This window comes from Acinonyx jubatus, chromosome B2, assembly GCF_027475565.1.
Source record: "Acinonyx jubatus isolate Ajub_Pintada_27869175 chromosome B2, VMU_Ajub_asm_v1.0, whole genome shotgun sequence".
Lineage (NCBI taxonomy): Eukaryota > Metazoa > Chordata > Mammalia > Carnivora > Felidae > Acinonyx > Acinonyx jubatus.
The window spans coordinates 108,577,369-108,590,896 of record NC_069385.1 but is presented as its reverse complement, the minus strand read 5'-3'; the positions used below and the strand labels follow the sequence as shown (position 1 = coordinate 108,590,896).

Here is a 13,528-nt window from a genome sequence, read left to right as displayed (position 1 = left end):
AGCAGGACTTCAGAGGGGCCCGAGAGAAACTAAGAGAGTGAGGTTTCACAAAAATAAGCAAAAGGGTATATCTCAAAGGAAGGAGTAGCCAGCGGTGTCAATTTTTATTTAAAAAATGTCCAGTATGTCTAAATAAGCATAGCAGGAACAGGCAAGAAGGAGACACAGTTGTTAATAATGATTAAGAATGGTGGGGAGGCTTTGCTAGATCTCCGTTTCAAAGGAAGGAACCCAACTCATACTTGCTTAAGACAAGAACAACACAAAAGTAATTTATTGGCTCATGATCACTGAAAAGTCCAGGGGTGGACCTGTCTTTGGCACAGTTCGAACAATGTCATCAGGTCTGCTCTCCTGTGTCAGCTCCCTCCTCAGGCATCACCTCCTTAGACAGGACTCCTGGCAGCTCTTGCCAGACACGCACCCACTAGCAATTCCAGAGCAGAAAACTGGTGACTCCAGCGAACTCCGGGGATTAGCCCTGTTGGCCTCGTTTGGGTCGTCTGTCCTTCTTGAGCCAATCACTGAAGCCAAGATATTTTGGTGCTTGAGTGGCCAGGGCTGAATCACACGGCTCCCCCTGGAGATGGTCGGGCGGGGGGAGGCATCTTCATCGAAGCCCCTTTTACTGAGGTCCTCGGTGTTGCCCAAAAATAAATCTAGACATAATCATCAGAAGAGGGGATGGGTCCTGGGCTTGGCAACCAAACTGGCAGTCTAATTTACCAGGGGGAAGGTTACAGATGGCCAGGTTTGGGTCACAGAGTCATACCTGAGGGCATGGGGCAAGGCTACTGAGGCATACTTCCTCAAGGCAGTGAGTACTAGGCAGAGACTTGCACGAACAGGTAGTTTCGGTGGGGGGCAAATGTAAGGACGGTAAAAGAGTGTAGTTGTTAAGCGGATGGACTCCAACGTCAGAAACTCCACTTGAGTCCACCTGGATTTGCCATTTACCCTTTTACTTCTGAGTCTCAGTTTCTGATCTGAAAATTGGGTTCATACAGGAATAGTGCCTACTTCTTAAAATTCTTATGAGAATTAAAGGGAATAATCTACCTCAAGGGTTTAGCCGCGTTCTTAGAAGATAGTAAGTGTTCAGTGAATGTTTGCTATTAAAAAAAAATTTCTTTTAAGTAATCTCTACACCCACTGTGAGTCTCAAACCCACAACCCCAAGATCAAGAGCCACCTCCTCCACTGACTGGGCCAGATGGGTGCCCCAGAATATTTGCTGTTATTACAGTGACCCTGGGGGTTTGTTTCACGCCCTTGGTAGGGGCGCAGGCAGTCTTCAGAGCCCCCCATTCCTCACGCCGTCCGAGTGCCCCAGTTCAGACCTCAGAACTCACTCGTGGGCTCTATCAAAGTCCAGCCATATTCCAAACCCAGGGATGGGGAAAAGAGTGGGGGCCTGGTGGGAGGGTGTGGTCAGGGTGGATCACAGTAGGGCTGGGTCGAGGCTAGTGAGAAGATGCTGGAAGGCCAGGGACTGGAGAGGAGGGTGAGGGAGGCCAGGAGGGTGAGGACTAAGGGGAGGGGTGATTTTGGGCAGAGCCAGCAGGGGTCACTGCAGATCTAAATAACTTCAGGGAGGCTGCAGGCCACCCAAGGGCCCTCTCACACTACTACCTGCCTCAGTAACTGTCATCGCCGGGATGTGGGGCTCAGGCCAGTTTTGGGCAGTGGGTTTGGGGTTTGGCTCATGCAGTTGGAGGTGGTTGCCGAGGATGGCTGCCTTCAGTGCCCTCTAGGGCTTGAGCTGTCTCTCTTTGATGGAGGCCCTTATGTTGGGTGTGTGCCTGAATTTCCACCTCGTTGGACCCTGAGTTCCGGCCGTACCTTGCAAGTGTCTCTTGAGATGCTTCTCTATAAAGAGCTCTGAGACCAAACGAGTTTCCTTGTCTCATTCCTCCCCTCAGAGGGTCGTGGCCCAGATTAGCGTGTTGGAGGCTCAGAGGAGTCCTGCAGGCAAAAAAACCTGTCAGGCTTTGTTTGGCCCCGGTTTCCTGGGCTTATGGGAACGTTTTCACAACATGCTTAGGGAAATACTGAATTAAGGGATCGTCCTGGGCAGAGGGCGCATGCCCTAGGAGGTGAGTGTGTCCAGCCCCCCCCTCCCCCCACCTTTTGTTGTAAAGTAATGTGTAACACATGCTTGTTGTGGAGAAAAGGAAAAAATCAAAAGTGCAAAGAGGAAAGTTGCTTCCCCCAGCTGTTGCTCCTTAGAGCTACCTCAGAAAGCTCTGGCCACTGTCCTCCCTCTTTCTAGGGAGCAGGAGGTGACCGTGGGGTTTCCCCTGGAGGTACACCCACTGGTGGTGTACTTCTGGGCTTCTCCCCAGCAGAAGAGAGCCCTGTTTAGGGGTCGTCTTATCCAATCCTCTGTCTCCACGCTGTGCAATTCTTGCCTCCCTTTCTTGCGGACATCCCTAGGGGGACAGAGGATGTTGGTGGTGGTTTAGCGGGTGTTGAGTGGCATGGAGGAGAAGTGGGTACCCAGATAATCAGGGTAGAAGGAGATCTTCCTTTCTAGGTGGGGGAACAGGCCCTGAGAGGGGACGTGGCTTACTGGGGCTTCACAACGAGCCAGTGGTAGAGCCGGCAGAATCCTGGGTCCTGGCCAGGTGCCCTCCGCACCTCTCCTCCAGCTCTCGAAGCCAGCAGGCTGTAGAGAGGGGCCTGTGCCCTCCGAGCAAGGCTGCAGTTTCCTCTGTGGGACCGTCAGGCCACCCGGGCTGTGTGGGTGCTGGGTACGCGCACCACGGTTGTGTAACAAGCTCTGGGGTGTGTGCACGCGCTTAGAAACCTGATGCAACAGGGAAGTTGCGGTCCCGTGAGCTGGGGTGTGGGCGCTTGGCTGGGGCTCAAACCACAAGGAGTATTTGGCTTGTAGCTGTGGAGGCCAGGCACGGGGGTCGCAGAGTTGTCTACGTCAGGGCTTGTCCATTCCTGGGTGCCCACATCCTGGTCCCCGTGGGCACAGGGCTTGAAATGGGGCTGCCTGGCCGGCTGATGCTGGAGGAGGGTGTTGGTGCAGAGAGGGGGGCTCGTCCCATCCTCATCCTGTTTGCCTAGATGCCTATTGTGATGGGGGTGGGGGCAAGTGGGGCCTCCTCTCTGTGGTTCCGTCTGTTTCATCTTTTCCCGGTTGGAAAACTGACCCCTCCCCCCCACCCCCCCTTCCTGGAGCCCTCACCTCAGTTCCAGTTCATTCTGCACAGCAATATCTGTCTTTCACTCCTTCTACCTTCCTGAACCCCCAAACCCCCGAACCATGGTCTTTCCTGCATATTCCCCCGTTGAGGAGAAGCAGAATGGGGGAGGAGAAAAAGCAGCCATATTGCAGCCAGGCTAGATTCCAACTGCCCACTGCTGTTTCCGAACAGAATGAGTGAGAAGGATCCTTGTTCTTCCTCAGCCTCCATGTCTGAGAGATGGGGCAATGAGGCTTCTGCCACAGAGCTGTTGGAAGGGACGCTAGGATATCTAGGAAGGGGTCTTACGAATGAGCGTTGCCCTTTCATTCAATCCCACATGGATTGAGCATCTGGGCACCCTCACTTACAGCATCTTCAGCATCAGATGGGGCAACGGGCACTTTAAAGGGCCAGGGGACCTAGAAGGGGATGAACAGGAAAAGCAGGCACTGTCCTGCCTGCCCTGTGCCTGGCGAGGATCTCAGCGGCCACCTGGGAGCCCTCCCTCCACTCTTGTCCTTGAGGGAGGTGAGGTATGTTTGTTTTTTCTGTCCCGTTCCACCTGCTCCAGTCTCTGAGAGAGGCAACATTCTTTAGGGTAGCCGGTGGGTTGCAGGGCCAGGGAAGGGGAAGAAGGGCATCTGTGTCCAGTGTCCTCACCTCCCTCCCTGGCCAGGCTGCACAGGCCCCCTGTGGGGCTCCTCCTCAGTGCCCCCAGAATGCCTTGTGTCTGTATCACTTTATCCTGCACCAACTCCCTCGTGGTTGATAATCTGTTTATGCATCTATTTAAAAGTAATGATAGGGGCGCCTGTCTGTGGCTCAGTCGGTTGAGCGTCTGATTTCGGCACAGGTCGTGATCTCGCGGTTTGTGAGTCCAAGCCCCACGTGGAGCTCGCTGCTGTCAGCGAGGAGCTTGCTTCGGATCCTCTGTCCCCCTCTCTCTGCCCCTCCCCTGCCTGCGCTGTCTCGAAAATAAATAAACATTTAAAATAAAAGTAGTAATAGCATACAGTGCTTGCTGGGTGCTAGGCTCCACATATATTAACTCATTTCCTCCTCACAGCAGAGGTATGTACAAACACTATCTGTGAGGAAACTGATGCTCGGAGAAGCGTGTCCTGCTCAGATTCAAATAACCTGTGCTGTCTAATTCCAATCACTATCGTATCACGCTGTTTTATTTTCTTCAGAACCTTGATCATAGATAGTTGTCTTGTGTTCGTGTGTTTGCTTACTCATTGTTTGTCTCTCTGTCTACACAGCAAGCTCCATGAGGCCAGGGACTTTGTCTTTCTTATTCACATTCCAGAGTCTGTCCTGGTGCCTGGTGGATGGTAGATACTCAGTAAATATTTGCGGGGAGAACGAGGTGCTGAGCCACTCAGTGGGGACTCCTTGAGGGTATGTCCCGTGGTTCACTCTGTTACTCCTGTGCTGCCCAGCACAGGCCCTGGCCTAGCATGGAGACCGGGAAGCAGTTTGCTAAATGAGTCAAAGAATGTAAAAGGGTCCAGAGAATTCAGTTGTTGCTGGTGTCCCCTTCAGACTCTAGGAACTAGTGAGAGATGTTCAGCCACAGGATATATGGGGGAAGAATTTATCCTTCTTGGTTAAATTCCCTGTGTGTTTTGGTTTCCCTGTGTGATTTTGTGTGTGGGCACAGAGTGGGTACAGGGGGGCAAAGTATGAGTAGGAGACTGGAAACATAACAACTGCTGGGAAAAGATCTAATTGCTTTATGTCCAAAGGCAGGAGATATAAACAGAGCGTATGTGCGTGGCCCAGAGGAGGCTCGTCGTCGTAAGTGATGAACACACGAGTGAGTGAGTAAGGGAGTGAGTTGAGCCAACTACATAGTGAACTCCTCGAAGACAGGCTCATTTTCTTGGTGACCTTAGCTCCCAAGCATAGGCCCACATCAGGGCTTGATATGTGTTTGCTGAATGAATGAATGAATGAATGAATGAATGAACAAGTTGGTACCAAGATGTATGGAAATGATTAGAAAAGATGGGTCTTGCAAAGAGCCTTTGAAGCCCTAGCGAACTAGACCAAGGAGGCAAATTCTAGCCTCTGTGTCTTTTCCACAGGAGTTAGGGTCTGAGAAGTAAGGAAGGCGCAATGCCAGGAGCATGGCTTCCCCTTATTCGTTCTTTCCAGGTGATCTATCTGGGGTAGTGTGTAGATACTAATACAAAAAAATGACTGAATGTTTACTGAGCACTAACTATGTGCCAGGCTCTAAGCTCTTTACATGCGTTAAGTAGCTTAATCCTTTCAGCAACATATGAAGTAAGTTGCATTATTTTCTCCATTTTATAGAAGAGGAAACTGAGGCACAAGAGAGGTTATGTAAATTACACAAGGTCATCTGACTAAAAAGTGTCACATGGTCATTGCTCAGGCTCTGCTGGGAAAAGCAGTGGCTGTCCATCTGTGTGGCCAGTAAATGATGTTCTCTGCGTCTTGCTTTGGCTGTGTCACCTTTCCAGGCCTCAGTTTCTTCATCTGTAGAATGGGAACACGCATCGTGATGTGTTTGGAGACCGAAGTCAGAGGCCTTTGCAAACTGTAAAGGGCTACGGGGCTCTTCTAATGGGATTTTCCACTTCCTCCTCATGAGTCACCATTATCTTGATCATGATCAGGATCAGGATCATCTTTACAACTGGTCTCCTGCCATTCATATGCCAGCACTGGCAACCCTGGAGACAGATAAATCCACTTCCCATTCATAGATAATTACTGTCTGATTTGGCCTCCACTTCTCTCCTATTTCCATTTTTATTCTCTACTCTCTAAGCCTTGACTCAGTTCCCACCCCATCTTCTCTTTCCTCAATTATTGCAACAGTCTCCCCAACGGGCCTCTCAGCCTCTGGACTCTTTCTCACCTCTATTAACTAATTTGCTTAATATGTAAATCAAAACTTGTCACTCTCCTGCCCTCATGCCAAGAACTGACTAAACTTTTTTTTTTATGAAACATTAAGCCTTTGGTTATGTGGGCCCTGGAAACACTTCATTTCCAGGCCACCCGGTGCCCTCCAGCCATGCCATATGTTGGCCGTTCCTGTAATAAAGCAGGATTTTCATCCCTCTTTGCCTTTGCTTATGCTGTTCCCTCTGCCTAGCAGGTCTTTTCTGACTTTATCTCTACAGTGAATGCCCACTCATTCATTTTACCCTTCAGAACAAAAAAAGCATCATTGCCTTTTCTGGTTATAAAAGTGATGCATGTTTATTGGAAATAAACAATATGGAATACATTCGGGAAAAAAAAGGAAGTGTTTCCTCTTTCCACAGTTCCAACAATTGGAGATAATCATTATTCAAGTACTATGAGTATAATCATGAGTTTTTTCTGTAGATAGATATGTTTTTAAATACATGTATATACCACATACTTACAAAAATGAGATCATTTGTGCTATTTGGTAAGCTACCAAAATGAAATATTTTGGATATCTTTTCCTGTGAATAATCATTTTTATATAGTAATTTTTTTTCTTCATAACTCGATTTCAATTCAGATGTTTACTGTTTTGGAAGGATCTCTTGGCTCTCTCCTTCTCCTCCAGCCCCCATCCACAGTGTCCCTCCTGCAAGGACTCATCGCACCTTGTATCTCTTTCTTTGAAACCTTTCCCCCTTGTAGGTCATCATTTGATATAAAAGGAAAATGCGTGAAACAATATTTATAAATCTATGTTAACGGGCACACGACGTATAAAGATATCATCTGTGACAATAACATAAAGGGGGAGAGATGGAGGCGTAAAGGAGCAGAGTATTTGTATATTGAAACTAAACTGGTATTTTAAAAAATTTTTTTAATGTTTATTTTTGAGAGAGAGAGAGAAAGAGAGAGACAAGTGAGTGAGTGGGGGAGGTGTGGACAGAGAGGGAGACACAGAATCTGAAGCAGACTCCAGGCTCTGAGCTGTCAGCATAGAGCCCAATGTGGGGCTCGAACCCATGAACCATGAGATCATGACCTGAGCCGAAGTCGGATGCTTAATTGACTGAGCCATCCAGTGCCCCCTAAGCTGATATTATTAAAACCAAGTTGTTATAAATTTAAGATGTTAATTGTAATTCTAAGGTAACCACTATGTAAATAATAAAAAATACACAAAAAAGGAAAAAAGAAGGGTATCAAAATAGTATACTACAAAAAAAATCAACTAAGTGGGAAAAAAAAGGCAGTAATAAAGGACTTGGGGAAAAAACATACAGAAAACAGCTAAATGGCAAAATTAAATCACTCTTTATCAGTATTCACAGTAAATACAGATGAATTAAACTCTCCTTTTTAAAAAAATGTTTTATTTTTGAAAGAGAGGGAGAGCACAAGTGGGGGAGGGACAGATAGAGAGCTTGAATGTGGGAGGGGCAGAGAGAGAGGGAGACAGAGGATCCTGAGCGGGCTCTGCATTGCCAGCACTGAGCCCAATGCAGGGCTCAAACTCACGAACCCATGAGTTCATGACCTGAGCTGAAGTCAAACGCTCAACCAATTGAACCATCAGGTGCCCCGAATTAAACTTTCTTATGAAAAGGTAGAGATTAGATTTGAAAAATCATACACTGTCTATAAGAAGTTCATTTTAGATACAAGGGCATGAAGAGATAGGAAGTAAAAGGATGGAAAAAGATATCCCATGCAAATAGTAGCCGAAAGAGAATTGGGGTGGCTATAAATATTGTCATACAAAATAGACTGTCAGTCAAAAAACATAAGAGAGAGGGAAGGACATTATATATTAATAAAAGTTTCTTATCAGCAAGGGGATATAACATTTATGAACCTCTATATACCTAAAAACAGACCCCCAAAATATATGAAGCAAAAATTGACACGATTGAAGGGAGAAATAGACAATTCTACAACAATAGGTGAAGACTTCAATACCCCACCTTCAACAGCAAGTAGAACAATTGGACAGAAAGTCAATAAAGTCAAGTGGTCTTGAACAACACTATGAACCAATTAGGCCTAACAGACATATATAGAACACTCCATCTGATAATAGCAGAATACACATTCTTCTCAAGTGCACATGGAACATTCTGTAGGATGGATCATATGTTAGCCACAAAACAAATCTTAACAAATTTTAAAAGATTGAAATCATGCAAAGTATCTCTTCTGATCACAATGAGATGAAACTAGAAACTAGTAACAGAAAGAAAATTGAAAAATCCACAAATATGTGGAAATCAAACAACACACTTGTGAACAACCAATGGGTCAAAGAAGAAATGTCAACGAAAACTAGAAAACACATTGAGGGGCACCTGGGTGGCTCATCAGTTAAGCATCTGACTTGGGCTCAGGCCATGATCTCATAGTGCATGAATTCGAGCCCTGTGTCAGGCTCTGTGCCTGTTTCAGATTCTGTGTCTCCCTTTCTCTTTGCCCCTCCCCTGTTTGTGTTCTCTTTCTCAAAAGTAGAGAAATAAAACAATAAGAAAGAGAAAAACATTGAAATGAACAAAAATGAAAAGACAACATATCCAAACTTACGGGATTCAGAGAAAGCAGTGCTCAGAGAGAAATTTATAGTTGTAAATGCCTACATTAAAAAAAAAGAAAGATCTCAAATCAATAATGTAAGTGTACACCTTAAGGAATTAGAAAAAGAAGAGCAAGGTAAACTTAAAGCTAATAGAGGAAGGAACTAATAAATATTAGAGTAGAGATAAGTGAAATAGAGAATAGAAAAGCGATATGGAAAATAAAACTAAAAACTAAACATCAACAAAATTGACACATGTTTAACTAGATTGACTAAGATAGAAGAGAGAACACTCAAATTACTAAAATCAGAAACGAAAGTGGGGACATTACTACTGACCTTATAGAAATATAAAGGATTATGAGAGAATATGATGGGGGTGCCTGGCTGGCTCAGTTTGAGGAACATGCGGCTCTTGATCTTGGGGTCATGAGTTCAAGCTCCATGTTGGGTGTAGAGATTATTTAAATAAATAACAACTTTTTAAAAGTTAAAAAAAGAGAGAATACTATGAACAGTTTTATGCCACAAATTGGATAACCTAGATGAAATGGACAAATTCCTAGAAACAAGTAAACATCCAAAATTGACTTAAACAGAAATAGACAGTACAACAATTAAAAAGGGTGAATCAATAACCAAACAACCCAACAAAGAAAAGTCCAGGACCTGATGGCTTTACTGGTGAAATCTACCAACAATGTAAAGGATTAACACCAATCCTTCTCAAACTCTTCTAAAATATTAAAGAGGAGAGAACATTTCCAACTTGTTCTATGAGGTCAGCATTACCCTGATACCAAAACCAGACAAAAACAATACAAAAAAAGAAAACTACAGGCCAGTATTACTTATGCATATAGATGTAAAAATCCTAAACAAAATACTAGCAAACCAAATTCAGCAGCATATTCAAAGAATTACACGTCTCAATTAACTGGGACTTACCCCTAAAATGCAAGGATGGCTCAATAAAAAAAAAAAAAATCGGTCAATGTAATACACCACATTAATAGAACAAAAGGAAAAAGACACATGATCATCTCAATTAGTGCAGAAAAATTCATTTGACAAAGATACAAACAAATTCATGATTAAAAACACTCAATGGGCTATCTGGGTGGTTCAGTCAGTTAAGCATCCAACATCCAACCCTTTATTTTGGCTCAGGTCATGATCTCACAGTAGTGAGATCAAGCCCCTCATCAGGCTCTGTACTGGGTGTGGAGCATGCTTAAGATTCTCTCTCTCTCTCTCTCTCTCTCTCTCTGCCCTTCTCCCCTGCTTGATCACTCTCTCTCAATATACATACATAATACATACATACCTAAAATAAATGTAAAAAACACTCAATAAACTAGGAATAGAAGGAAAATTTCTCAACACAACGGAGGCCATATATGAAAACCACCCACCTAATGTCGTTCAATGGTGAAAGACAGAAAGCTTTTCCCCTGCAATCCAAAACAAAATGAAGATGCCTGCTTTTTGTTGCTTCTACACAGTAATGGAAATTCCAGCTAGAGTAATTAGGCAAGAAAAAGAAAGAAAAGACATTTAATTGGAATGGAAGAAGTAAAATTATCTGTTTGCAGATGACTCTACCTTACTATATATAAAAATGACCTCAAAGGATTCCTGGCTGGCTCAGTTGGTTAAACCTCCGACTGCGGCTTAGGTCATGATCTCATGGATCTTGAGTTCAAGTCCTACTTTGGGCTCTGTGCTGACTGCTCAGAGCCTGGAGTCTTCTTTGGATTCTGTGTCCCTCTCTCTCCGCCCCTCCCCCCCCCCCCACACTCTGTCTGTGTCTCTCAAAAGTAAATAAACATTAAAAATTACCTCAAAATGGATTAGTCACCCAAATTTAAGAGCTAAAACTTTGAAACTCTTAGAAGAAAACCTAGGGAAAAAATTTAAGACCTTGGATTTGGCAATGATTTCTTTAGTATGATGCCCAAAACACAGGCAACAAAAGAAAAAAGATTAATTGGACTCCATCAAAATTAAAAACCGCCACTGAATTATATGCTTAAAATGCTAAATTTTATGTTTTGTATATTTTACTATAAAAAAAGTTAAAAAAATAACTAAACTAGGGAAAACCCTTCAATTCCATTTCAAATGTTTACTGTCCTAGAAACCTCTCCTCTCCCTTTCCCCCCATCCCCATCCACAGTGCCTCTCCTCTGAGGACTCATTGTACCTTGTACATCTCTATTTAAAACCTTTCCCAGGGGTGCCTGGGTGGCTCAGTCAGTTAAGCATCTGACTTCAGCTCAGGTCATGATCTCTCCATGTGGGGTTCAAGCCCCGCATCAGGTTCTCTGCTGTCGGCACGGAGCCCACTTCAGATCCTCTGTCCCTGCCTCTCTCTGCCCCTCCCCCTCTTGCTCTCTCTCAAACTAAACTTAAAAAAATTCTAAAAAAAGAAATCCCAATTATAAGGTCATTATTTGTTTATAAGCTGGTTACAAGTTGCCTCTGAAGGCAGTATAGCACAGTGGTTAGGGCCTCAGGCCCTGGAGACTGAGTTCACATCTTCACTCTGCCTCTGACTGCTGTGTGACCACTGGCAAATTCCTTAACCACTCTGGGCCTCTACATCTTCATCTATAAAATGGGGGTGAGGTGAGCACTACCTCATAAGGCTGTGTACCTAAAGGTCTTAGCAGGATACTATGCACGCACGACCGGTTCAATATACGTTAGCTATTGTTTAGCAAAACACAGATGGCTAGATTGTAAAACGAATGCTCAGTAACAAGCTTTGTTCTCCTCTCAGCCATCCCCAGAGGCTAGACGGATATGCATGTGAATGTTCAAACGTGTGTGGATGCACTGCAGGGTGGGGAGAGGAGGGAGCAAGCCCTTTGCCCCTCTTCCCTAGCCCTGTCTTCCCAGACCCTGGCCCAGCCCCAGCCTCCCTGCCCCTGCTGGGCTAGGGCAGGGAAGATGAGACAAGCCCCCCCTCCCTGCCTTTGGAGGATGGTACCCAGTGGCAGCAGGAGCCCCATTCTTCTTTTCTCCCTGGCTTAAAGGGGGCCCCTGGGCGTGCCCAGGTTGGGGAGGATGGGAAGGGCTCAGATTTGGGGGTTAGCGTCAGTCACTGCTGCCATATCAATCAGGGCCCTTTCATCAGCCGGAAACAGCTGCACCCGGCTGTCCCGGCAAGTCCAGACGGGGGTTCCCTGCCCCTCCCAGCCTGCCCCTCTTGCCCCCCTTCCCCAGCTGACAGTCACTCTTACCCTTCCCCGGATGCAGGGGACAGGCTGGGGCAAGCTAGGGACACACTCAGTTTCCCTTCCCTGCTGCCCCTCCCTGGGGTGACACCACATCCTCCCTCCCCCCACCCCACCTGCCCTAAGTCCCCAGGACCTGGGGTGGGGGTAGGAGCTGGAGGGGTGGTCAGGAGAGGACTCCACAGGCGACTGACTGCAGCGGTCAGGCCTGAGCTCCTTACATGCTTTAACTAGAACCCTGGCACAGCAAGGTGGTGGGGAGACCCCAGAGCATGGGTGCAGAAGGCATTTGTTCAGGGTCACACAGTAGCTAAGCTAATGCTAGAACCCAGAACTTCAGATGCTACTCTCCTTTCCTTACCCTGCAGCCTTCATTTCCCTGTGTATTGAAGGATTGCCAAGGAGTTTCCTGCTTCCCCTCTAGCTCTGATATTGGGAGCCTGCTCAGAATCTCTCCTCCCTCCCAGCTTATTTTCCCCTGCGGAGGTGCCTAGGCTTGCTGGTGGAGGTGGCTGGGGGTCGGGTGAAGGAAAAGGAACCTTCCACCAGGTTTAGCCTCTGTTTTCAACAAAAGCCTCCTGTGGACTAAGGGTCCAGAGGCAGTTTTGTGGGGAGTGCCCGCTTTGGGCAGTGGCCAGATTGGTTTTGCTGGGTTCACAGCTCAGTGGTCTGCCCATTGGATAATCCAGCTGGAGTCTGACAGATGCCTGATATATTTGACTTCTGCCAGAATACGATTGTTTAAGGCAACCCCAAGGTGTGGGGAGGGTGTGTACAGCTATGGAGGCAATGACCCGGGAAGGACCCGTGAGGGTCAGAAGTCAGGATTCCAGGTAGGGGAGGGCTGGCTGAGTCAAACTCAGAATCAGGTATCTGGGGGTCCAGACTGCTGTGTTGCCCTGGCCCAGCCCCCTCTGAGGATCAGGACCTAGGCTGGAGTGCAGAGGGGTCCCTAAGGCCTCAGGGAAATGCCTCTCTTCCCCCTCTGACTTCTGTTTCCTGCTTGAAGGAGTGCAAGGGCCTCACTACAGTAACAGCCAATGTCTTCCCTTTTGGCCAGCATCACCAGACACAGCTATCAGCGAGCTGGGGGAGGGAAGCTGTGGGAGTCTTGGGGTGTGCTCTGGGCTCCTGGGGCTCTTCCCTGGGCTCCATACCCCCCCTCTCCCCCACCCCAGGCTGTATGACTTTAGGTGAGTCACTGGGACTTGCTCTCTCCATCTGGACAATGGGTCTCTGCCCTGCCCTCTCTCGACCACAGGTGGGTGTGGAAATCTCTAGGAAGGAGAGGGTGGGTCTCTGGGACAAGATGGTCCTTCGGCACTTACCCACCCCTCACCCCAAAGCCTGAGGCAGCTGCCTCCAAAGAGACAATTGTCAACCCGTCCTGAGTCAGAACACCTCCATCTCCAGAGAACATCTGACACAGCAGCGGGCAGGCTGTGGCCCTGCCCTCGGAGAGTTTACTGTCATACCCAGCCAGCAGGTACAGGCTGGGGCAGACAGAGGCCCAATTTAGACCTGAGGAGGAGGGGAAAGAGGAGCCCCCATAGCTACAGTCT

General features: G+C 46.9%; 1 long non-coding RNA gene across 1 annotated transcript; it reads right to left on the bottom strand.

Annotated features, from left to right (window-relative positions):
- Window positions 1-202: 202 nt before the first annotated feature.
- Window positions 203-13,214, bottom strand: LOC113598527 (uncharacterized). The gene is made up of 5 exons (XR_008298588.1): window positions 10,351-13,214; window positions 10,140-10,221; window positions 1,843-1,965; window positions 1,060-1,112; window positions 203-659 (listed from the first exon to the last, which is right to left on the bottom strand). It is a non-coding gene; the product is annotated as an uncharacterized LOC113598527 (long non-coding RNA).
- Window positions 13,215-13,528: the final 314 nt, after the last annotated feature.